The 24,454-nt window shown below is 42.9% G+C and overlaps 1 long non-coding RNA gene and 1 pseudogene across 2 annotated transcripts; one reads left to right on the forward strand and one right to left on the reverse strand.

Annotated features, from left to right (window-relative positions):
• Positions 1-817: 817 nt before the first annotated feature.
• On the reverse strand, positions 818-2,134 carry LOC112634550 (annotated as a pseudogene). Its single transcript, XR_003121788.1, has one exon. The product of XR_003121788.1 is annotated as a biorientation of chromosomes in cell division protein 1 pseudogene (transcript).
• Positions 2,135-3,119: 985 nt separating this feature from the next.
• On the forward strand, positions 3,120-3,785 carry LOC112634097. Its single transcript, XR_003121732.1, has 3 exons — positions 3,120-3,340; positions 3,438-3,551; positions 3,671-3,785. It is a non-coding gene; the product is annotated as an uncharacterized LOC112634097 (long non-coding RNA).
• The last annotated feature ends 20,669 nt before the right edge of the window (positions 3,786-24,454 follow it).

A 24,454-nucleotide genomic window follows, 5' to 3' on the forward strand; every position in this document is an offset into this window, starting at 1 on the left:
CTTATCTATCCAACAAATATTTACTGAACTATATATTAGGTTCTGTGAAAGATGATGAGGATACAATGGCAAGCTTAAAGTTCACCAGGGGAAGCAGACAAAATATAATTACAATTGTGATCCATGTTAAATCCTCTAGAGGAGAGGTGCATGGTGAAATGAGTGTATATAGTCAGGAGAATTGATGCAGTCATGGGCATTAACAAAGTCCTCTGTGAAAAAAATAATTGATTGAAGTCTTCAGGAAGAGTGAGATTAATTTGTGGGTGGGAGGCAATAAGCAGAGATCCTTCTAGGCAGAAGCGATAGCATGTCCAAAGGCCTTGGGGTAGCAGTTTGCATGGTCAGGCTGGTCTAGAACTCCTGATCTCGTGATCCGCCTGCCTTGGCCTCCCAAAGTGCTGGGATTACAGGCATGAGCCACCGCGCTGGGCCAGATCACATAGTCTTTGATGTCTAGTTCAGTCTGCTGTCTTCTGCATTGGCAAGGGCCTACTGAACGCTTTCTATAGTGAGTGTAGGTCACCCTCTGGCTTGTTCCACACACAGATGTGAGTGTGGTGTGTGCAATCCTTACAGCGAGAAGAATCCAGGAATACTATATTCCATTAATAACAAAGATTTGTGTAAAAATGGCAATTTGATCCTGACATAAAATATTTGCCAGTTGTTTCTAGTTCCCCTTTCCTGCTCTTTGTAGCTGTCCAGATCTTCTGACTGCATCATGGTATGGATCTCTTTACTCTAGCAACTCCTCTGGCTTCTGAGGAGGCATTTCTTTCTTTTTTTTTTTTTTTAAGAGTATCAAATCAAATGATTTTATTATGAAAGATAAGCCATTTATTGATCATTCACTTTTCTAAAAAAACACAAATGTGAGGATAAAATAAACATACCTGAGACTCACTGGCCCCTCCAGGACAGGAAGCAGCCCTGGACAGAGAGCCTGCAAACGAGTTTCCTTATGTCTAATGTCTGAACTTCTCACACATTCTAGGATTTCATGTCTCATTACCTACTACAAAGGAAAAGAAACTGGCTAGAAGATTCATGTACAAGAAGGTCACAACTTTAAAGCTATCTGATGCTAATGACTTGTACAATCTGGTTTGCAAACTCTGAGAGACAGTATCAAATAAACACTGTCAAAGACTACTCCCAGCTAAACTTTCTGTCATTGTTCTTTGAAATTGTCTTTGGGACTGGCTATGTTCTCACTGTAGCTTCCGTTTATTCCACAGTACAAACCCTCAAGTCCACTCGCAGTCTCCATGTTCAAGTATAAAAGTCTGTTTCAGGACAACCCTGGATTGCTGTAGTGTTCCTCTGTGTAGTGTCTACTTGGTGTCATGCCCTTGGGCAGTCTGGCCAAATGGCAGCACAATGCAGGGGGCGACACGGTCAACTTTCCCACTGCCGAACTTGCTCCCCTTTCAATCTGGTCACTGCCCATGGTCAAGGTTGAATCTTGAGATCAGTGACGACCTTGGCCTATCTTCGGTCTGAAGTTGCACTCTTACACAACCGAATCCACTTCTTCACCAGAAATTAGCTTTCAAAAGGTGTCAGGCATATTCTTAGGAAGTGTCCTGAGATGGAGCTGGAGGGTCCTGGCCTTCGGGCTCTGGCAGGGGTGCTGGCACAGCTGCTTTTTTCTGGGCCGCCAGGAACTCATGAATTGCTCGTTCTATTTGTGGCCTGATGATGTGGTTAAGTTTTGGATCCACCACCTGAGAAATAATCCTGTCTACCCCAGCTTCCAACATCCCTGACTGAACCACACTCTGCCTCAGACCATTTCGCAATTGGTTTTTCTTCATTGTAGGATTCCATTCCTGCTTGTCCAGATGTGTTGACACAAAATTATCCACTTTCTGCCTCAGGTTTTGGTAAGCTGGCTTGGTGTCCACGTCGGCCAGGCAGTCCCGGCGGAAGCTGTCAAAAAGCCCTGTCTCTTGAGCTGTTCCACGATGAGAGCGATGAGCAGCGGGTCGCCGGGAGGCAGCGAGGCCGGGTTGACTGGGCCACCGCCCCTGCTGTCCCCAGTAGCACCAGTCGCTGCCCCGGCAGAGGCCTGGCCGGCTCCGCCACCGCCCACCGCGCCCATTCCCCCGCCGCCGCCGCGGTCCGCCATGGCTCTGCCCCGGGCCCGCAAGGGAGACCGACCATAGCTGCTTCTTCACGACAGAAGGCCTTGAACGTGTAGAGGTGGCGAAGGGGGCGGTGAAGGAGGAGGGCCCCTAGGAGGCAGCGGCGGAGGTGACGGTGGTGGTGAAAGCGGTGGCGATGGCTGCGGGGGCAGTGGTGGGGGCGGCGGCAGCGAAGGCCAGCTCTGAGACAGCAGAGGTTGTGGTAGACGCCCTGAGGAGGCATTTCTATTTTAAAAAGAGGGGTTTGCTGAGGGCAGCTATCGCAGCAAGAGAGTGACTGGAAATAATTGCTAGCGGTCCCCTGGTGGCAAGTGAAAGAAACTGAACTAGAGAACGCGGAAAAGAGGATTTACTGGTTAATGGAACTAGAAGGGAGGGGTGGTGTCAACATTAGGGACAACTGGAACCAGGGACTTGAACATTATGAGGAATTCTGTTCCTGCTGGTCTTGGCTTCTCTGAGCATCAGCTTATCTGCTCACATTGGCTTCTCAGGTGGCTGGAGCCGTAGCTGCTCCAGCCTCCCACATTTACAGTTCCGAAACTAGAGAGGAAACGTCCTCTCTCCTAAGCTCGAGTTTGAAAAGACCAGAGGAGAATTCTGATTGGCTGTATGGGGGGTCACATGTTTATTCCTGGGCCAATCACAGTGACCAAAGCATGAGACTTTATGATTGGCTCAATTGGATCAAGTACCCACCTCTTGGCACATATTGGAAACGTTCACCAGAACTACCTGGTTTGAAAAGGCATCTGCCTAAGGATGCTGTTCTAGGCACTGTTTTAATACATTTTTCCTTGAAGTTTTCCTTCCCTCTATTTCCTTGTATTTATGTATTTGTAAAATGACATCAAAGACGGAGCCTCTCTTAGGTCCTAATTTCTCTACCAAGTGGTAGCATCTGAATATCCTTAACAAAGGGGAGTGGCCAATGTCTCTTTTAACAAGGAGAGTGTGGTTAGGGCAGGCGCCTCAGGAGCCCAGGGCAGGGTTCAGGCCGGGTAGCCCTGAGAAACAGGGTCCATTTAATATGTGTGAAATGCGGAGCACACACTAAATGGGCTGCAGTGGAAATCCCGCATCTGAGATACTGGAGTGGTTTCTGTATTTCTGGATGCTGGTAGATAAGAACCAGAAATTTCTGTGTGCTGAAAACTAGAGCACAGAAAGATTGGTGCTTGTTATATGAGGTGAGAGAGGGAAAGAGAGAGAAACTGTGCCGATTTTGTTTCTGACCCTGTGCTTACCACCTTCCTCTCTTTTTTGGCATGTCTCTGAACTCAGAAGTTTGCTTGGGGGCTTCCCCAGCCAGTTCTGTGCTCCTCAAGGCAGGAAACAATGCTTGCCAATCTTTTGGACTCTTTTTTAATCGGCTTGGAAATTTAATCAGAATAGTGCCAGGTACCTGCAATTGGTTAAAAAAAAAAAATCTATTAATTAGCTACCCACAGGCTTGCCTTCTCAAGTTAAATTTAAATCTTGAGGAGAAAATGACATACAGCTCTGTTCTATACCTCCAGGTATGGAAACCACCACCTGGGATTAAAGCATCAGTGAAGATGCTGCTTTGGAGAGATTCAGATTTTAGAGAAGAAAGGAGGTCATGAGAGATCATTACTTTATCACTGAACTGGTAAGAATTATAAAGAGGTTGCTTTTTGCTTTTCTTGTATATATGCACTACATTCGTTTTTTTTTGGTGTGACAACAGTGTTTATAAAGGACCAAACGTTCACTCTGCTAATGACAGTTGACATTTCTAGTCATCTGAGAAACAAGGATGCTTAATTTCAAGAGATGTGCATCAAGATGGTACCAATGGGTACAGAGTGTAGACTCTGGGAAATTAAACACTCAGAATGGATACAGGTTTAATTTAGCTCAAAACACACTTAACATATACAGTAGGGCAGTTTGTCTGCAATGCCTAACTATTCTTTATGCCCATGACCTTGGTTCATTTATCTCCCCAGAATTCGATCAGGACTAGCCTCTTGCCACAGTGGTGGCAAGTCTGCTGCCAAGTGGCTAGCCTATTACTGGGAGCTTTGATAAAATAAAGATCTTGATTCAATAGCGCAGGGGTAGAATCTGAGACTCTGCATTTCTAATTAGTTTCTGGGTGATGCCAAGGCTGCTGGTCCCAGGGTCACACTTTGAATAGCAAGGGACCAAGTCACAGAGACGGGGAGTTAAGAGCCCAGACACCTTAATTGTGTAGCTGATGTGAATGTCTGGGAGCTTCTGGTGCAGAGAATCCCAGACAAGCCCTAATTTGTCCTCCGAGTCCTGTTTGTCCCATTTTTTTTTTCCCCCTGCACTTCCATGGATTCCACAAGAGATGTGTCCTTGAACAGAGCCCCTTTTCTGAGCTAATTTAAGGGGATTCTATCCTTTTCTTGCAACCAGATGAGCCCTTGCTAGTTCAAGAAACAATTACATCAGTATTTAGAGAAGAGTCCACAGGTTAGGCGTGTATGAGGTACAAATAACCAGACTCTGCCTTGCCCTGCCTATGGCCTGTAACTTTCTCTTTCTTCCTTACCTCTCCATCAGCTGAACACTTCGTCTGTGCCTTCAGGGCAAGACCTTCTTTTGACCCTGTTAGCTTGCTCATTTCTCTAATCGACTTGTCTAGTTAAGAGATATAGTTTCAGAATGGAAACACCTCCAATACTACAAAGTGAAGAAAGCAGAGCATTTAGCTGTTTCATATAAAAACAATCTGAAAATACAGTAAATGAATCCATGGCTAAAAGGCTAAACAGTAAATTTATTTGCAAAGTGAATCACACATCAGTCGTGCTTTTACTGTAGCCCAGAATAATTTCTAGTTATAGCAACACTAAATAGAAAATAGCTTGTATTCCATTATTTAAAATATTCACAAAGTGGGGGGAGAAGACTAGAAAGAACTGAGTGTATAAATGTGACTGTTCTGGGGCTGTTTTAATGCTTGGCCTTGCATGGCATCCATGCCCAGTTTGGTTCAAGCGATGAAAATGAAATGGACAAATATATTTGGTGACATAAATAACAGTAAAGTTAATAGGTTTTACTCAGCACTTGGCATGTGAATGCAAAAGGAACCGAAATCCTCTGAGGTCACTCAAGATATACTGAGCACCCGCTTTTACTCAGGGAACCGTACTAAGTGTGGTGGGAGTTCAAAAGTGAGCAAAATGCTTCTTCTTTCCCTTCGGCTTTTACAGTCTAGGAAGAAAATGACAAGCAATGTTTTGTTCTCCTCCCTCCATTTTCTATTAGCTGACAACTACATGGATCCTCTTTTCCTTAATCTGATGGACTGTCCCTCTAGTGGTGAAATTTTAGTGTCAGCACCAGGCCAAGGAGTGAGGTATTTTGAACATTTTCAGTGTTCCTCAGATCCCATGATGCAGGTGACAGTCCCCTCTTAAGGCCAGCCCCTTAGGAGTCCATGTTTTGTCCATGTTTTCAGTTTACCCCACCTTTCCTAATCAGAGCCACCCTTTGCTCAGAAAATCACAGACACTTCTGGCAAAACAACGCTTTCCCTACTCTTTCAACCCCCACAACGTCCCTGAGAAATTTCTGCCTTGGCCTCTGCAAAGGGTCCACCTGACAAAGCGATATTAGGAGGCACATTGCAAAAAGGACATAGCCTGTGAACTGGGGGAGCCCTGCTACTCACCAGCCACTCTCCCAGCACAGCTTCCTCAAAACTTTTTTTTCATGAAAAGATGGTGTGTCATGGTGAATAAGAGCATCAGTGTGCCAGGGCCAGGCGTGCTATAAACTGTATCCCATCCCTAAATTCATATGTTGGAGCCCTAACACTTCATGTGGGCTATACTGGAGATAGGGCCTTAAAGGAGGTAATGAAGGTTAAATGGGGTCATAAGGCTGGAGCCTGCCCCAGGAGAACGGGTGCTCTTAGAAGAAAAGGAAGAGATACCAGAGCTCTCTCTCACCATGTAAGGGCACCGCGGGAAGGCAGACATCTGCAAGCCAGAAACAGAGACCTCACCAGAACCCAGTCGGGCTGGCAGGCTGATCTTGGGCTTTTAGCCTCCAGAACTGTGAGAAAATAAATGTCTGTTGTTTAAGCCAGCAGTCCCCAACTTTTTTGACACCAGGGACCAGTTTTGTGGAAGAGAGCATTTCCACGGACTCCGGGAGGGGGTGAGATGGTTTTGGGATGATTCATGCACATTATATTTATTGGGTACTTTATTTCTATTATTATTACATTGTAATACATAATGAAATACTTATACAGCTCACCATAATGTAGAATCAGTGGGAGCCCTGAGCTTGTTTTCTTGCAACTAGATGGTCCCATCTGGGGGTGATGAGAGACAGTGACAGATCATCAGGCATTAGATTCTCATAAGAAATGCACAACCTAGATCCCTTGCATGCACAATTTACCATAGGGTTTACACTCCTATGAGGATCTAATGCTGCTGCTGGTCTGACAGGTGGCGGGGCTCAGCTGATAATTCAAGCAGTGGTGAGTGGCTGCAAATACAGATGAAGCTTAGCTTACTTGCCTGCAGCTCACCTCCTGCTGTGTGGCCCTGTTCCTAACAGGCCATGCAGGGACTGGTACCGGTGTGTGGCCCTAGGGATTGGGGGACCCCTGGTTTAAGCCACCAGTCTGTGGTACTTTGTTAGGGCAGCATAAAATGACTAATTAATACGAGGGAGACTCAGGGATGGGGAGGCAAGCTGAGGTGGGCAGAAGGAGAGAGCGAGGCAGCTGTGCATGCTGCAGGCTGGGAACCGAGATGGCTCTCAGTAGAGGTCAGCTTCATCCATTTCTTCAAATAGTTTAAAAATCCACGTCTGAGAACTGTTTCGCTTCTTATGGATGGGCAGCAAGAAAAGCTGCCTGCAACAATATTTAATTGCGGGACTTCTGGTAAGAACATTATTTTGTTTTAAACTACAAAGAACATGCAGTTCTTATGATATAGATAGTGAAAGAGTCACATAAAAATAGGCATTTGGCCTCAGAACCACAGTCTTATGGCAGTTTAAGTTTGAATCCTGAAATTAATTTTTGACAACCCCAATAAACTGCACATTGAGAGCACACTTCCCAACGACTGATCTGATCATTAGGGTTTCAGGAATTATTGGAAGGAAAACCAACTATATCCAAGCTACTGGGAGATGCACAACCACTGATAATTAGGAAGAAATAAAATTGATGACTAAATGAATGTGCAGTTTACACGCAAAGGTAACCTTTTATTCTTTCCAATTAGGCTTTCTCCTGTAGGCTTGGCAGATGAGGCTGTGTTATAAATAGAAGTGGTATTTTGTAGGGTTCTTCAAACTGATGTGTACATGAGGTCAAATTATAATCAAGGTAATATATATAAGTAATGAGCTGAGTCCACATTCCCAGGCATTTATACATTTAGTGGTAATAAATGAGCAAAGATGAAAAGAGAGCTTCCGGACAAACGCAGCAAAATAGTTACTTGTGTGGCTGGAGCACAGCAACTTATCTCTTTGTAGTAAATGCTTGCCAGTGATAATTGACTTCATTTGTTAATTGTATTCATGATATTAATGAGATCATTAGCATAACAGTCACATCCTATTCTCCTGTGGTCAAAGTCTAGGGAATTACAAGTGTTGCACACCTTGTTGCTATAGATATGCATCCCAGTGATGTACAAATTCGAATGCCATCTGTGCTGACTTTTACAAGGACACCCTGAAATAATCCCTTGCCTGTTTTTAAGGGGGCTTTCTGAGAATTTGGGAGAGATCTTTTTTCTCAGGATAATGAGTTTCATATTTATGGGAAAGATCCAAATTTAGCTCTTGTCATCTTTTTCTCCCCTGAATTCTACTTATTCGTAAGACTTAGCCATGAGCTAAGAACCTGGAAGGAGGAAGAGAAAGTGGCAACAGCCAAGTCTCAGTAAGAGAGGAAAGGGAAGTGATGGGGCCCAGGAACATCAAAATATGGCAGCCTGCCATTTGAGAAAACTGCAGAAGTGGAATGTCTCCCTCACCTTACTCTTTCCCCTCTCCCCTGAAGCAGCTCATAAAACCCAGGAAGGGCGCTCTCTGACTTTCTTGGATCCTTCTTCCCTAAAGCAGGTCATAACATCCTCATTCAGGTGGTACCCTCCCTACACCCAGAAGAAAGGAACATCCTTATCTCTGAAGACACAGGGACACAGAAGAATCTGAACAAACAAACCTGCCTTACTAAGTTCCTCCAAGTTTATTCCCATTAGGTCATACCTCCTTTGTCCAATCATACTTCCCCATGACTGTCCATCTTCAACAAACCCAAGCGTAAAAATATACAAGTTTCCGTTTCTCTGGGTCTTCATTTCTTAAGGCCCTTGTGTCACATAAAACTTATATTAAATAAACATGTATGCTTTTTTTTTTTTGTTAATGAGGCTTTTCTTATAGGTGCCTCAGCTATGAACCTGGTGAAGAATGAGAAAAGAAATCTTTCTTCCTCTACAGAAGTAAGTGAAAGTTTATCCCTTCTGGCTTGGGGGATTGTGGAAAGAAAAACATAGCAGTTGGGAGGCAGTGGGGAGATGGGTATGTGGGATAAGACATTCAAGAATGGGGTGGAGGAGATTTGTTTCAGTTTAGGTGTGAGATTCTAGAAGGAAACTGGATTACCCTATTCTCCCAGGCAACTCTGGTACCAATTCATGTGATGAGGTGTGGAGGAGACCCAGATGTGCCCATGTACCTCTTCTAGCCCCAGGAGGGATAGTGAAAGGGACTGGACAAGATCCAAGCAAGTCTGCTTTAGAACCCAGCAAGACATGAGGAAGGTGACCCCCAGCAGCTGGCTGAAGGATGTGGCAGAGCTTGAGTGAGTAGCCGGGGAGAATCACCAGGCCATTGTGGAGCTGCAAGGGGCCAGCCTGGCCCAGTCCAGCCCAGCCTAGCTTCTGCAGGAGACACTGATACTCCTCTAGATGTTGGCTGCTCCATGAGGGTCACTCTCCAGGAGCAGCCCAGTCTAAACATTTTGCTGCAAGGGATGCCATATGGAATCAAGGACCCTTTCCCTTCCTTGAACATCATCTTGGGGAAGAGAAGAAGGAGGAAAGTAGGAAGGAAGGAAGAAAGGAAGGAAGGAAGGGTCGGACATCTGAAAGGCTGAACATTTATCCCAAAGACATCACATTACCTAAGGACTCTGTTCAGATTTTGGGATGGCCTGTAATTTTAGAATTGACCTAAAATCTTTAGTTCCTTCTTTCTGCTTGCAAAGAGAATGGGGAATTTAGAGAGATTAATTAACGAGAAAATAGTGAAACTTCATTTTCTCTGGATTTATGAAGGTAGTGTAAGTGAATTGCAACCCTGCTACATATGAAATTGCTATGAAGAGGAAACTTCTTCGGTCCTGTTACTTCCCCAGTGCCATTCCAATTATTTATAATAATTGCTCAGTATAATTATGTATGGAAAGGCCAGCAGGTCTGGAAATGGCTCCATGACTGCTCTGTCACCATGAACTAGTTCTCAGGCACCATCTGAAGTTCCTGAGATGTGGCCCTCCCCTGATTATCCCTGTGGTGTCTCCTTACCTGACTCTTTCTTCCTGATTCTGCTTGGTACCTGGGATTCCTCTGCTTTCCCCTATGACCTTGACATATGCCTGGTGGGGAAGCCACTCCATGTCCTCAGCTGCCTGGCAGGGCCCATATGCTGGCCTTATCCTTGCGGTGCATTTTTCAGATGGGCACAAGGAGGCTAGGTGACTTGCCTAATGTCATGCAGTTGGTGGCAAAGCCAAGGTTTGAACTCATGTCAGGTTTCATGGTCTCTGTGCCTAACTCTACCCTCTCCTTTGGATCCTATACTCTTCCAGACCCAGCTTTTCCTGCACACATTTGGTTGGAAAGGAAGCTAGTACACTGACAACTTAGCACAATATTTCAACCGACATGGATGCATTTTGCTTTGAAGCTAACTTCATTGATACCTAATTTATTCACTGTTAAATTATATTATTCATTGTTTTTTATGATCGAAGTCTAAAATTCAGGGCAGGACTCTCAGGCGGTGGGTGGAACTTGTTCAGATTGTGGCCACTCCAGCGACGGGGAAGTCCCTTGTTGTGATCCCCAAATCCACGGAGAAAAGGTACAAGGATGAGCTTGTTCTCACAATGCTGAGAAGTTAGAGTAAATAACTCCAAATGAGGTGTTTTCTGTATAACTCGCCTTGCACTTTCGGGTTGACAGTCCCAAATGAGGAAGTGAGAAGGTTTTTTTTTAGTGTCCAAAAGCACTCCTTCCACAGCTTGGTGGAAACCAAGTAGTGCTTTACAGAAGATCTTCAGATCCCCTTGATCCAAGAGTGTCACATCCCAAACTGAAGAGTCCCTGACCAGATGGTCCTTCAGCTTGTGGTTGTAAAAGATGGTCCAAACTTTGTGAGGTTTCTCATACAGGACCCTGCCAAATCCTTTCACACTATCCCTACAGATAGAAGGTTTAGTAAGAAGGGCCTGAGAGCATGTGTGGGCCAAATGAATCTGCTATTCTACCCCCTCCCCTATTGTTGTTGCTTTCACTGGGTGCTGGTGTGTTTAGTGTGTCCCTGGCCATCACCATGGTGCCCCTCTCAGGTTGGTCCTGCTGGGCTACTTCATGTCCAAACATGTCCCTGTCTCCCCATTACCACCTTCTCTGAGCCTTTTTAGCTGTTCTGATGGATGGATGCTGTGGTAGCTAATTTTATGTGCCAACTTCACTGGGCCACAGTGCCCAGATACGTGGTCAAACATTATTCTGATGTTTCTGTGAGGCTGTTTTTGGATAATATAAACTATTTATTTATTTATTTATTTAGAGAGACAGAATCTCGCTCTGTCAACCAGGCTAGAGTGCAGTGGTGTGGTCTTGGCTCACTGCAACCTCTGCCTCCTGGGTTTGAGTGATTCTCCTGCCTCAGCTTCCCAAGTAGCTGAGACTACAGGTGTGTGCCACCACACCCAGCTAATTTTTGTATTTTTAGTAGAGACGACAGGATTTCACTGTATGTTGGCCTTGTTGGTCTCGAACTCCTGACCTCAAGTGATCTGCCTGCCTTGGCCTCCTGAAGTGCTGGGATTACAGGCGTGAGCCACCACGCTAGGCCAATATTAACATTTAAATTGGTGGACTTTGAGTCAAGCAGGTTGCCCTCCCAAATTTCGGTGGGCCTTATCCAATCAGCTGAAGGCCTAAATAGAGCAAAAAATTGACCTCCCCCAAGCAAGAGGGAATTCTGCCATGGCCTTTGGATGTGAACTGCAATATCAGCTTTTCTTGGATCTCCAGCCTGATGGTCGACCTTGCAGATTTCAAACTTGCCAGTTTAATTACATGAGCCAGTTTCTTAACATACATCTCTTTCTATGTGAATTTGTACCCTATTGGTTTTATTTCTCTGTAGAACCCTCACTAATAGAGATGTATACAGCTTAAAACAATGGTTGTAAAAGAACTATACTTCAGTGTAGTAGTTAAGAATGTGGGCTCTGAAATCAAATGCCTGTGCTAAGATCCCTGCTCTTCTGTGAGATCTAGGATAAGATACTCAACCTCTCTGTGTCTGTTTACTCATGAGATAATATGAATACATGCAAGGCACTTAGCACAGTGCCTGACAGATAGTAAGTGCTCAACAAATTACATAATTGGTTAGTGGTGGAACTGGGATTTGAACTCAGGTAGTCTGCTACAGGTCATGAGCCCTTACCATTATGTGATATGTCCTGATGAAAAAAAAAAAACAAACTGTTTTTCCCTCTCTCATTCTCATTGCAGAATACTTCCCCTTTGGTCACCAAAATATGTAGGAATTTCTCCCCACCAGCCAGAATCAGTTTTCCAGTGGACACCAGCTGGATGTTCTATAATTCAACTCTGACACTGTCTATCCAGAGTTAGCATCAGATCCAACAGCTTAGTCCCACAAGACTGCCCCACACTTCAGATGCCAAGCACAAGTCCCAAGTTGTGACCTATATTTCTGACCAACTGGCTTTATATAAATTGGGGATTCTCACAGCCCTTTCCCTGAGTTTGATTAATTTGCTAGAGTGGCTCACAGAACTCAGGGAAAAACACTTATATTTACTTATTGTCTTAGTCTGTTACGGCTGCTATAAAAAAATACCTTAGATGGGATAATTTATAAATAATAAACACATGTTTCTTACAGTTCTAGAGACTGGGAAGTTCAAGATCAAGGCACCAGCAGATTCGGTGTCTGGTGAGGGCTACTTTGTGTTTCCAACATGGCATCTTCTTGCTGCATCCTCACATGGTAGAAGGGGCTGAAGGGGTTGGGGCAGTCCGTTCATTTTCTTTGATAAGGGCATTAATCCCATTCACAGGGGTACAACCCTCTTGACTTAATCACTTCACCAAAGATCCCACCTCTTAACACTATTACTTTTGAGTTTAAGTTCCAGCATATGAATTTTGGAGGGACACATACATCCAAACCATAATACCTATTTATTATAAGAGATATTACAGAGGATACAGATGAACAGCTAGATGGAAGGGATGCATAGTCACGGTATGTGGGCAGGCATGTGGAGCTTCCATGCCCTCTCCAGGCACCTCTACATGCTCAGCATTCCGGAAGTTCTCCAAATCTCATCCTTTTGAGTTTTTATGGAGGCTTCACTATTTAGGCATGATTGATGAATTCATTGGCTAGTGGGGATAGACTGAACCTCAGCACCTCTCCCCTTCCAGGAAGTCAGGGAGTGAGGCTGAAAGTTCCAACCTTCCAGTCACATGGTTGATTTCCCTAGTGACCAACCCCTACCAGCTGTTACCTCATTAGAACAGAAGATGCTCCTATCACCCAAGAAATTCTAAGGGATTTTGGACCTCTGTGCCAGAAGCTCCTATCACTCAGGAAATTACAGAGGTCTTAGGAGATCTGTGTTAGGAACTGTGTTAGAGACCAAATATTAGCCCCAGAAATGGGGACAGAGACCAAATTCTTGTATCACAATATTACACTTCCTCTCTCTTATTCTGATGCTGTTTGTCTTCTCTTGAGGACCTCTTTGTAACTTGAACTGATTGGGGTCCGCTTTCTCCCCATGCCCTTCAATTTCAATAGATCCACTTTAATCTCTTTGGGGTTTCCTAAAATATTTTTTTTTTTTTTTTTTTTTTTTTTTTGAGACAGAGTCTTGCTCTGTCGCCCAGGCTGGGGTGCAGTGGCCGGATCTCAGCTCACTGCAAGCTCCGCCTCCCGGGTTTTAGACCATTCTCCTGCCTCAGCCTCCCGAGTAGCTGGGACTACAGGCGCCCGCCACCTCGCCCGGCTAGTTTTTTGTATTTTTTAGTAGAGACGGGGTTTCACCGTGTTAGCCAGGATGGTCTCGATCTCCTGACCTCGTGATCCGCCCGTCTCGGCCTCCCAAAGTGCTGGGATTACAGGCTTGAGCCACCGCGCCCGGCCAAAATATTTTATTTATTATTTTTATTAAAAAATTAAAGTTCATATTATATTTAATTGGCCAATCATAACTGTATATATTAATATTTTATTTAAATAAAGCTTTCTGTGGCTAAAATATTTGAAAAATGCCAGCATAACATATTATTTTCCCAGATAACATATTTGAATTAAAAATGTTTATAGTTCTCCAAACCTCAGTGACTTCTAGTACAACCTACACAACATAACTTAGTGAGAGGTTAAGGTCAGTCTAGGCTAGACCTCCATGGGCTGAACTCTGAGGGCATTGCTAGACAGGCCCTTAGGTTTGCAGACTTGGAGCACCTTTTCCATCCCTACCCCAATCAAACAAATAACATATATATTATTGTGGGGAAAAGAAAGATCAGACTGTTACTGTGTCTATATGGAAAGAAGCAGACATAGGAGACTCCATCTTGTTCTGTATTTGAGATGCTGTTAATCTGTGACCCTACCCCCAACCTTGTCCTTGCAAGAGACATGTGCTGTGGTGACTCAAGGTTTAAAGGATTTTGGGCTGTGCAGGGTGTGTTTTGTTAAACAAGTGCCTGAAGGCAGCTTGCTGGTTAAAAGTCATCACCACTCTCTTAATCTCAAGTACCCAGGGACACGTAAGTCACCACAGCATGTGTCTCTTGCAAGGACAAGGTTGGGGGTAGGGTCACAGATTAACAGCACCTCAAATACAGAACAAGATGGAGTCTCTTATGTCTACTTCTTTCTATACAGACACAGTAACAGTCTGATCTTTCTTTTCCCCACATTATTATGTAAGAATACATGTTTATGTTCAAAACCAGCAGCATAGCATCTTCTTTTTTTTTTTTTTTTTTTGAGACTGAGTCTGGCTCTGTCGCCCAGGCTGGAGTGCGGTGGCCGGATCTCAGCTCACTGCAAGCTCCGCCTCCCGGGTTCACGCCATTCTCCTGCCTCAGCCTCCCGAGTAGCTGGGACCACAGGCGCCCGCCACTTCGCCCGGCTAGTTTTTGTATTTTTTAGTAGAGACGGGGTTTCACCGTGTTAGCCAGGATGGTCTCAATCTCCTGACCTCGTGATCCGCCCGTCTCGGCCTCCCAAAGTGCTGGGATTACAGGCTTGAGCCACCGCGCCCGGCCAGCATCTTCAAATCTCTCTCTGCTTCTGCCATCACATCACCTTCTCTCACTTTGACCCTCCTGCTTCCCTTTATAAAGACACTTGTCATGACATTGATCCCACTTGGATAACCGGGACAATCTTCCCGTCTCAAGATTCTTAATCACATCTGCAAAGTCTCTTTTGCCATGACAGGTAATATATTAACAGATTGTAATAATTAGGACATGGGCATTTTTGGGGGACTGTTTTTTTTAAAGCCATAGAGGACTTATGCTAGGATCTGGTTAATAGATGGGAAGAAACAAAGAAAGATGTTGGGCATGAAGGAAATGATTAAAGCAAGCTCAGAAAGCCATAAGTTGAAAAATGTGAGCATACAGATGAGCTCCACCTGGTTACAATGGGAGGCTTGCTGTCTTCTTCACCTCGTCATCTCTATTCCTAAAACTTTATAATATATGTGGATGTGACTTCTATGTCTGCAAACAATAATTTGTATAAAGTTTGAAGCAATGAGTTAACAAATTTGCTCAAAGCCATACAGCTTGTTCGTAAGATTATAACACGAAGTTAATGGGGTGCTAAGCTGTTGCTTAGCTTGTCAGTCCTATTACCAATGCTCATACTGCTTGTAGCATTATTTATGTACCTAGAGCACAAATAAAAATGTAATTCTGAACAACTAAATACATATACATACAGCAAGCTCCATGTATCTCTCTTGATATACCCGTATTCCTCCATCATATATTTGAAAATCTTCTCTATTTTCTTGTTTCTTCCTTTCTTTCTCCTTCCATGGTCCCAGCTTGAGTCCTAGGTTTTCTCCCTCACCCCAGGATTTAAACATGTCTGGGGGCACTGCTGAGTCATGGAGCCAGAGCTGTCTGAGTCCATTTTTTTTTTTTTTTTTTAAATCACTGCACACATAGTCAGCATAGTGCCTGACACCTGATGGGCCCTCAATATTTGTTGAACAAGTTAGGGAATGACCCTATTTGCGGCAGAAACCGTGGAGTCTCATGAGAAAGAACTCAACCCAAGGGAACAGGGAGTCAGGCACACAATTTTAGTGCAATATGAAAATTCCAGGCCAGGTGCAGTGGCTCACGGCTGTAATCCCAGCATTTGGGAAGGCTGAGGTGGGAAGATTGCTTGAGCCCAGGATTTGGAAACCAGCCTGGGCAACATGGTGAAACCTGGTCTCTACAAAAAATAAAAAATTAAGTGGGTGTGGTGGCATGCGTCTGTCCTCCCAGGTACTTGGGAAGCTGTGGTTGGAAGATTGCTTGAGCCTAGGAAGTTGAAGCTGCAGTGAACTCCAGCCTGGGTGACAGAGCGAGACCCTGTCTCAAAAAAAAAAAAAAAAAAAAAAAAAAAATCCAGGCAAGGAGATCACTTGGAGTCCAGTTTTTGCTCTGTCACTCAGATTGCCCTCTGCCCCACTGTGAACTGTGTCCTTGGAAGGAGAACCTGAAATTAGAATTCATTAAAGAATTTGGATGACACCAGGAGCACCTGGCAACACTGCAACACTGCTTTGGAGACTGTGGTATTAGACACTCAGCCCAAAGTGGCCACATCTTAAGGTGGCAGGGATGCAGGTGGTGCTGCTGTGTTGGGGCACAATTGACCTAGCATCATGCTTTGTAGCTTTGACCTAGCAGGGTAGCATTAAGGTGCTGTAGTTTTGGCTAAGTGACTATGAGGAGCACAGTGGGAGCTTGACACCAGCAACAACCACAAGGCTCCTTCTATGAGTCTTGGGAGCCTGAGCTTCAGTTATTACTACGTGGCCACTGAGAGGTCTGAGCACACAGGACATCTCCATGGCCGCTGGGAACAGTTGGGAAGACACCAAGGGGAAGTGAAGGGGCCACAATAGTGTGTGAAGCAAAAATCAGAGAACTACTGTTCACTTTAATGTGATCTTATTTTTACCTTTCACTCAACCCAAGGGAATAGGGAGTCAGGTGCAGTGGCTCAAGGCTGTAATCCCAGCATTTGGGGAGGCTGAAGTGGGAAGATTGGGACCAGGCTTGGGAAAACATAGGTAATGCATAAACAAGACAGGTATTGGATGTGCAAAAAATATTTACTCATAACAGCAATATAGGTAGATTAAATGTGTATATATATATATATTAACATTAATATACACACATAAGCAGTATTAAATATAACCATCAGATATATGCCTGTGTATGTGTGTGTTGTGTGTAAACATTTGCATAAACAGAAATCAATTGGTGATTGGAGTTTTTATTGTCATAGATGCTGATCAGCTGAGTCACATGCAGAAAAATGTGAAAACAGTAAAGGTCATTAAAAAGCAACAAATGGCCCAACCTAATTTGAATATGGTCAGGCTAATATCAGAAAGCCCATTGCACTTGTGGAGAGCATAAAAAATTAGCACCAGAAGATATTGTAAGGCAGTCAGGTGTTTTTTTCTTATTGTTGCTTTTTCTTTTTCTTTTTCTTTTTTTTTTCAGTAAGAAGGGATAGAAGAAAGATAGTAAAACTACATTGGGTGCCAGGATTTATTGCGTTTATTCAAAGTAAACACTCTTAATGGCTCTGTTTCTCTGAGCCTGAAAAGAAATATATGATAACTTTTTTTTCACAGACGAGATTCCCAAAAGTATTATATTGTTTCCTTATCAAGAAGTTAATATAACCTTTAATATCAAGAATTACAGAATATCATGAATGGTATTTCCATAGTTAATTCAGAAAAATGTGGCCTTTTGTTTTGTTTTGTTTTGTTTTTCTGTTTCTTTCCTAGTTTCCAGGGAAATAAGTAAGAGTTTTAATTTTGTGGTGTGTTTTGGAGGGAGGATATTTGTCTGGCAGAGGGAAGGCAACCCTGTCACTGTGTTTTGAATTTGGGAGGTCAGTGTGTTTGTGTGAATGTGTGGGTGTGTGTAACTATTTGTGACTGTAGGGTATTTGGAGATTTTATGTCATAAAGGTAGAGGAGGAGAATGGCTTGTGTGTGGTTTGATCCTCAAGACTGTGAAGAGGAATTGAGGGCTGGAGATTCTGAGGGTGACAGAGACATGAGCCTTCCGGAGCAGGGCACTCAGATGTGGCACAATCTCGTGTAGTATGTTAGTTTTCTATTGCTGCTTAGAATAGATTACCATAAACTTAATGACTTAAAACAATACAAATTTGTTACCTTACAGTTCTGTATGCCAGAAGTCTAGCAGGCTCACCTGAGGCTCTTCAGACTAAAATCAAGGTGTTGGCAGGGCTTCTTTCCTTTCTGGAGGCTCTCGGGGAGAATCTATTTCCTTGTTCATTCATGTTGTTGGCAGAATTCAGTTCCTTGTGGTTGTAGGACCGAGGTCCCCAGTTCCTTGTTGGCTGCCATCTGCAGGCTGATAGCTTTCAGAGGCTGCCTGCATTCCTTGACTCCTGGTTCTATGCCTCCATCTTTAAAGCCAGCAACGGCAGGGCAAGTCCCTCTTAGGTTTTGAATGTTTCCTGCCTCTTTTTCCACCTCACCTCTGATGAACTGTTCTGCCTTCCTCTTTCATTTTTAAGGGCTCATGTGAATTCATTGGAGCTGCTGGGTAATCTAGGATAATCTCCCTATTTTAAGGTCTGCAACCTTAATTTTATCTGCAAAGACCCGTTTGCCATATAATGTAATACACACAGGTGTAACACCACGGGGTAAAGATCTTGGGAGTAAAAATTTTGCCTGCCACACATGGGAATTACTATTTGGGTTACTTTTTAGACTGAGGCCCTAAGAACCTCAGTGATCATCCCTTTGGCCAAACTTGGTAGAGAGGGTACAAAGTTGTCAGTGGAGCTGGAGACTCTTGAATGAATCTCAAGGGCCTGGGAAGGAGTCACAGCAGTGGTGGCCTCATAAGCCCCAGGATTCTTCTCTGATCCAAAGATAGAGGATTCTGAAAAATGACTGGTGTTGGACTTCTGGCCAAACTTGGAGACCTGGGGTATGTAGCAGTTACGATGCTTTTAGCTACAAATAACAAAAGCTTGGGTTCAGCTGGCTTAATAATAATAACCTCTGTTACTGTAGACAACACAAAATGCAAAGGTAGGGAGAGCTAAAGAGTTGGTTAACCTTGTGGCTCAAAAATGCCATCAGGGACCTAGATTCTTCTCTCTTTCTTCTCTGCCATCTTCAACTGACTGGTCTTGTCTTCTGGCTGTGGTCTCTTGTGGCTTTAAGTTGCTGCCTTGATTTCACATCTAGAGATGCCTGTATCCAATGGAGAAGAGACCATCTCATTCTGTGTCTCCTTGAAAGATGAAAGGAAATGTTTCCCAGAAGCTTTCTGCTTTCCTGTGTGTCTCAGGCCAGAATTGTACCCCATCCTCCTTCTGACAAGGTGCTCTGTTGGGACCACTCAGGATTCACTCACCTGGGCTAGAGCTGGGGTGGCAAATGATGGACATCTGAACAAAAATCAGGGCTCAGCTAGGGAGAACATTGGAATGGATGTTGTGCAGGCCACCAGTGGTGTCCCTGACAGGGAGAGGGTCAGATATAATTTGATTTGGGAAAATGAAGAAAAATAAATGTGACATTTATTACATTCTGTTTCCACACAGCATCAATGATCAGATTAATCTTACTGCCATGAGCAGGGAGACCTGGTCAGAGTGTTTAAGAGACTTGCTCAGACTACACAGCAGGTAAATGGAGGGTCATGGCTTGGTCCAGATTTTCTGACTCAAATCAACTTCTCTTTCCACTACCCTGAAGTTGTGATATAATAATTGAATAGATCTTTTTTTAATACCAAAATTATACCATGTTCTTCAACTATGCATTTTGATTTCTGGCACAAAACATGTTTATTTCTAAACCACCTATTATAGTTTTGCCTAGGTCTTAAACAGATACCAAATTAATACATTGGAAGGAGATAAATTTCTCCCTGCCTTAAACACTGTATATTCACATTAGGAGAGATGACTGCAGGAGAAGAGAAAGTCAAGACATTTGTGGATCTTTAGTTTGGCATTCAGTGGGACATTGATGTAAACTTCTCATTTTTTTTTTCTCAAGAAAAAATTTAACAAGAAGAGACAAAACTACTAAATTTAAAATTGCATTTAAAAATGCCATCCTCAAATAAACAAAAACAAAGCTATAGGCAAATGGATTTTCTAAACTCTGCCTCAAATCACATCTAGCTGAGAAGAAAACAGGAGAAGTTTTAGCATAAAATATAATTATTTGGGAGCCAATAAGATGCAGAAAACAAAGGTTAAGTAAGAAAGGACATTCTGAGCCAGAATAGTAATAAGTAGAAGTAGCAAGTCAGTGTATTTCAGCAAGAATACATTATTTTGTATGGTTTTTTTTTTTTTTTTTTTTTTTTTTTAAGAGACAGGCTCTTGCTATGTTGCTGAAGCTGGACTTGAACTCTGGGCTCAAGCGAGCCTCCTGCTTCAACCTCCTGAGGAGCTGGGACTACAGGCATATGCCACTGCACCCAGCTCTTATATGGAATTTTTATATGGTGTAATGCATAAACTATTCAAATCGCTGAATGCTTGTGAGGTATTCATTGCACCTGGAAATTAAACCAGGCTATCTCTTCATATAAAAGTAGAGAAAACACTAAACAGGCTAAAGAAAATTACCTCTCTACCCTTGCGTCCTGCTTTCTGTTAGTCTTATATGAAGCTTTTAAGGGATAGTCAACTGCACAAAAGCAACATCTGCTTGACAGATTTCCTTTAGTCCTGGTGCCCACCATTCCGTTCTATCTCACTGAACATGTTTACTGGAAAGTGGAAGCACAGATGCATTTATTTAAGTAACTGCTTCTTTGGAACTTCTCTTTTAAAATGAAGGCAAGAGTTTTGGGACTGGTTACAATGGGTGGTAATGTCTACTTGTGGGAAATGTTGAATGATGGATAATGTAACAGCTGCAATGAGAATCTGGCAGAATGGAAAATGTTCTAGATTTAGCTCCCTTGCATTCATGTCCAGGGAATGATTAGCACGTTGGCATGACGAGATCAGTAAGTCATTTATTAGCCAAAACACTCTCCAAGGTCAGAAGGTTAACTTTTGATTGTCTGTTGTGTTTTTAAAGATCTGCTGACACAGGTCTTGGGTTTTGCTTTTGAAGGTCATTTTCTGAATTAATGGTTTTATGGCTAGGAAAATGGATTTCAGTAAAAATCAAGATTGTATTTTTTAAAAAGACATTTATTGATTATTTAGTAATACATATAAATGGTTAAGATACATTTCTTTTCCCATATTGGTAGCAACTATTAGGTTGCACATATATAATTGCCAATAGTTGACAGTTTTTACCTTAAAGAAGGCAATTTTATATGGTCCAACTGAATATATACTATATTTCAATTCAATCCAATACCTTAACCAATATTAAGTTCCTGATGAGGTATTATGTTAACTGTTGAAGCTACAAGGCTGAACAAAATAGGCATGGGTCTTGTCTTCACAAAGCTTGCAGTCTAGAAGGAGTGGCAGACAATTAAACCACTGCTTTGATAGCAGAAGGACGGTAACTGTGTGAATTCAGAGCAAGGGAAGCGAATCCATTTTAGAGTGGTCAAAAGAATCTTCCCAGAGGAATGAAAGCTAAGCTGAACTTGAAGGATGAGTAAGAGTTAAATGGAAGAGTAGAACAGGGGCGAAGAGGCTCCTGGTAATGTCAATAGCAGTGTGAAGACAGGGAGGTAAGAGCAATACAGTGTGTGACATGACGGGAGCTGAGCAACACTCAAAGAGTGGAGGTGGGCTGTGTAGAGAGATGATGCTGGGAGGGAAGAAAGCCCCATGGTGAAGAGAAGAATCTGGTAATTCTGTAATAAAATATTTACCTCTCTCTTCTGAAGACATCAAGGAACTACTGGACAAGGAGTAACATGATCATGACGGTGCTGTATAAAAAGGACCACGTGGTTGCTGTATGGAGCATAGGTTGGAATCTGGGAAGTCACCTAGGAGGCTGTTCCAGGAATCCAGGCAATAAAAGATGGTGGCCTGTACTGGGGCAGTGAACATGGGGATGAAACATGGACGACTCTGTGAGCTGCTTGGGAGGCAAATTGATGGGTCTTGGTGATTCCAGGGTGGAGGGGGAGGGGAGGGCGGGGATGGGTGACAGGGAGATAGGAAAGAGGATTGCTGTCTGAATGTAGAACTGCTTCTGGGCCACTAGAATTTTCACTGGCCACAGTGGTTTGACTTCTTCTTCTTCTTCCTTTTTTTTTTTTTTTTTATTATACTTTAAGTTCTAGGGTACATGTGCACAACGTGCAGGTTCGTTACATATGTATACTTGTGCCATGTTGGTGTGCTGCACCCATCAACTCGTCAGCACCCATCAACTCGTCATTTGCATCAGGTACAACTCCCAATGCCATCCCTCCCCCCTCCCCCCTCCCCATAGTAGGCCCCGGTGTGTGATGTTCCCCTTCCTGTGTCCAAGTGATCTCATTGTTCAATTCCCACCTATGAGTGAGAACGTGCGGTGTTTGGTTTTCTGTTCTTGCAATAGTTTGCTGAGAATGATGGTTTCCAGCTGCATCCATGTCCCTACAAAGGACACAAACTCATCCTTTTTTTATGGCTGCATAGTATTCCATGGTGTATATGTGCCACATTTTTCTTAATCCAGTCTGTCACTGATGAACATTTGGGTTGATTCCAAGTCTTTGCTCTTGTGAATAGTGCTGCAATGAACATACGTGTGCATGTGTCTTTATAGCAGCATGATTTGTAATCCTTTGGGTATATCCCCAGTAATGGGATGGCTGGGTCGTATGGTATTTCTAGTTCTAGATCCTTGAGGAATCGCCATACTGTTTTCCATAATGGTTGAACTAGTTTACAATCCCACCAACAGTGTAAAAGTGTTCCTATTTCTCCACATCCTCTCCAGCACCTGTTGTTTCCTGACTTTTTAATGATCGCCATTCTAACTGGTGTGAGATGGTATCTCATTGTGGTTTTGATTTGCATTTCTCTGATGGCCAGTGATGACGAGCATTTTTTCATGTGCCTGTTGGCTGTATGAATGTCTTCTTTTGAGAAATGTCTATTCATATCCTTTGCCCACTTTTTGATGGGGTTGTTTGTTTTTTTCTTGTAAATTTGTTTGAGTTCTTTGTAGGTTCTGGATATTAGCCCTTTGTCAGATGAGTAGATTGCAAAAATTTTCTCCCATTCTGTAGGTTGCTTGTTCACTCTGTTGGTAGTTTCTTAAATGACTCAATGGACTCCAGTATCACAACTTGCCACCAGGTGCTGCTCTCCAACATCTGAATTCTAGCTTAAAAACTCTCTAGGAGGTTTTGGGCTATGCAATAGTTATTAGATTTTAGCTTTAACAATTCCAAAATGTGTGCATGGAATTTATTTAACATGGAGGAATATCAGCAGAGTTTTGTTACTTGAAATCTGATGATAAAAGTTTCAATTTATAGTTCAATCCTATGGACATGGTAAGACTTTGGTCTTTAACTCAGTTCCGTGTTCTGCTTAGAGATGGTGTGGATTTGAATCCAGTAAAGCTAGAAAGGGGTGAAGCTGGTCCATTGTTAGAAGATTGATTCTTTGAAAAAAAAAATAGGGCCTGGATTTTCATTTGACAGACCTCAGCTCAGTTAGATCAGTGCTTTCAAGATGGCTCTTTCCTCTAGACTAGGAGAAATGTGAAGAGAACACTTATTTATTGAGTACCTATTTTTTTCACATACTTTAAATTTTACTTTAGTCCCCACACCAACCTTTTGAGGTAGATCTTTGTATCTCTATGTTATAGATGAAGAAATCTAGGGTGAGACAGATTAATTGACGTGACCAAGGTTACGTAGCTGCCAAATAACACAACTGAGGCTTGATTTCAAAGCATACTTTTGCCTTCCACTTTATGGTGTCATCTCTGTCATGTATCATACCCAAAGTATGTCATCATGCCCATCATGCACAGATGCATGATTAAAATAAAAGCTCTTTGATATCCAACTTCAATTTCAGTTAACTGTCTTCTAACACATTCATTTAATCAGCTATGGTAGCAATCTTGTTCAAGTAAGGTTAGTAGATTCATGTTGATAATGAGCTTGATAAATGAGTTGGTAAAAGGATACTGTTTCAACTGAAGACATTTTTGAAGCAGTTAGTTGTATGTTTTAATGGATAAAAAGTAATTGTTACTATAGGATCTTTTTGGGGCCTCAGTGCTCAGGGCAGATGGAATCCCGTCAATCAAACTTTCAGATAATAACAATTTAGCCACCAGAGAGAAAGAAGCAATGCCCATATTGATATATAGTAGTTTACAGGGCCACCAAACAGAAGCTATTATGGCTGCTTGTAGGACCACTGAGTGGGAAAGCCTGCCATGTTGCTATTATGGCAGATATGATTATCTGGAGGCGGTCTGCAAGGAGAATCCACCCATAAGTGATTCAGAAGCTATCATTCTATCAAGGAAAAAAAAGGTGGCTGGAGTCATTTGGGCCTCTTGAAAAAGAGGTCAGAACATGGTCAACCATTTTCAATTTCTTAGCGTAGACTGATAACTGTAATAAAGTCCACATGATTAGAAAAAGATGATGGAGCAATATTATTAAGTCAGACAGAAGAGGCTTCAAGAAAAAGAGTATTAGAGATGAAGAGGGTTTCTACATAAGGTTCAATTCACCAGGGAGATATAAAAACTTAAATTGATATAC

Source organism: Theropithecus gelada, chromosome 11 (assembly GCF_003255815.1).
Source record: "Theropithecus gelada isolate Dixy chromosome 11, Tgel_1.0, whole genome shotgun sequence".
Taxonomy (NCBI): domain Eukaryota; kingdom Metazoa; phylum Chordata; class Mammalia; order Primates; family Cercopithecidae; genus Theropithecus; species Theropithecus gelada.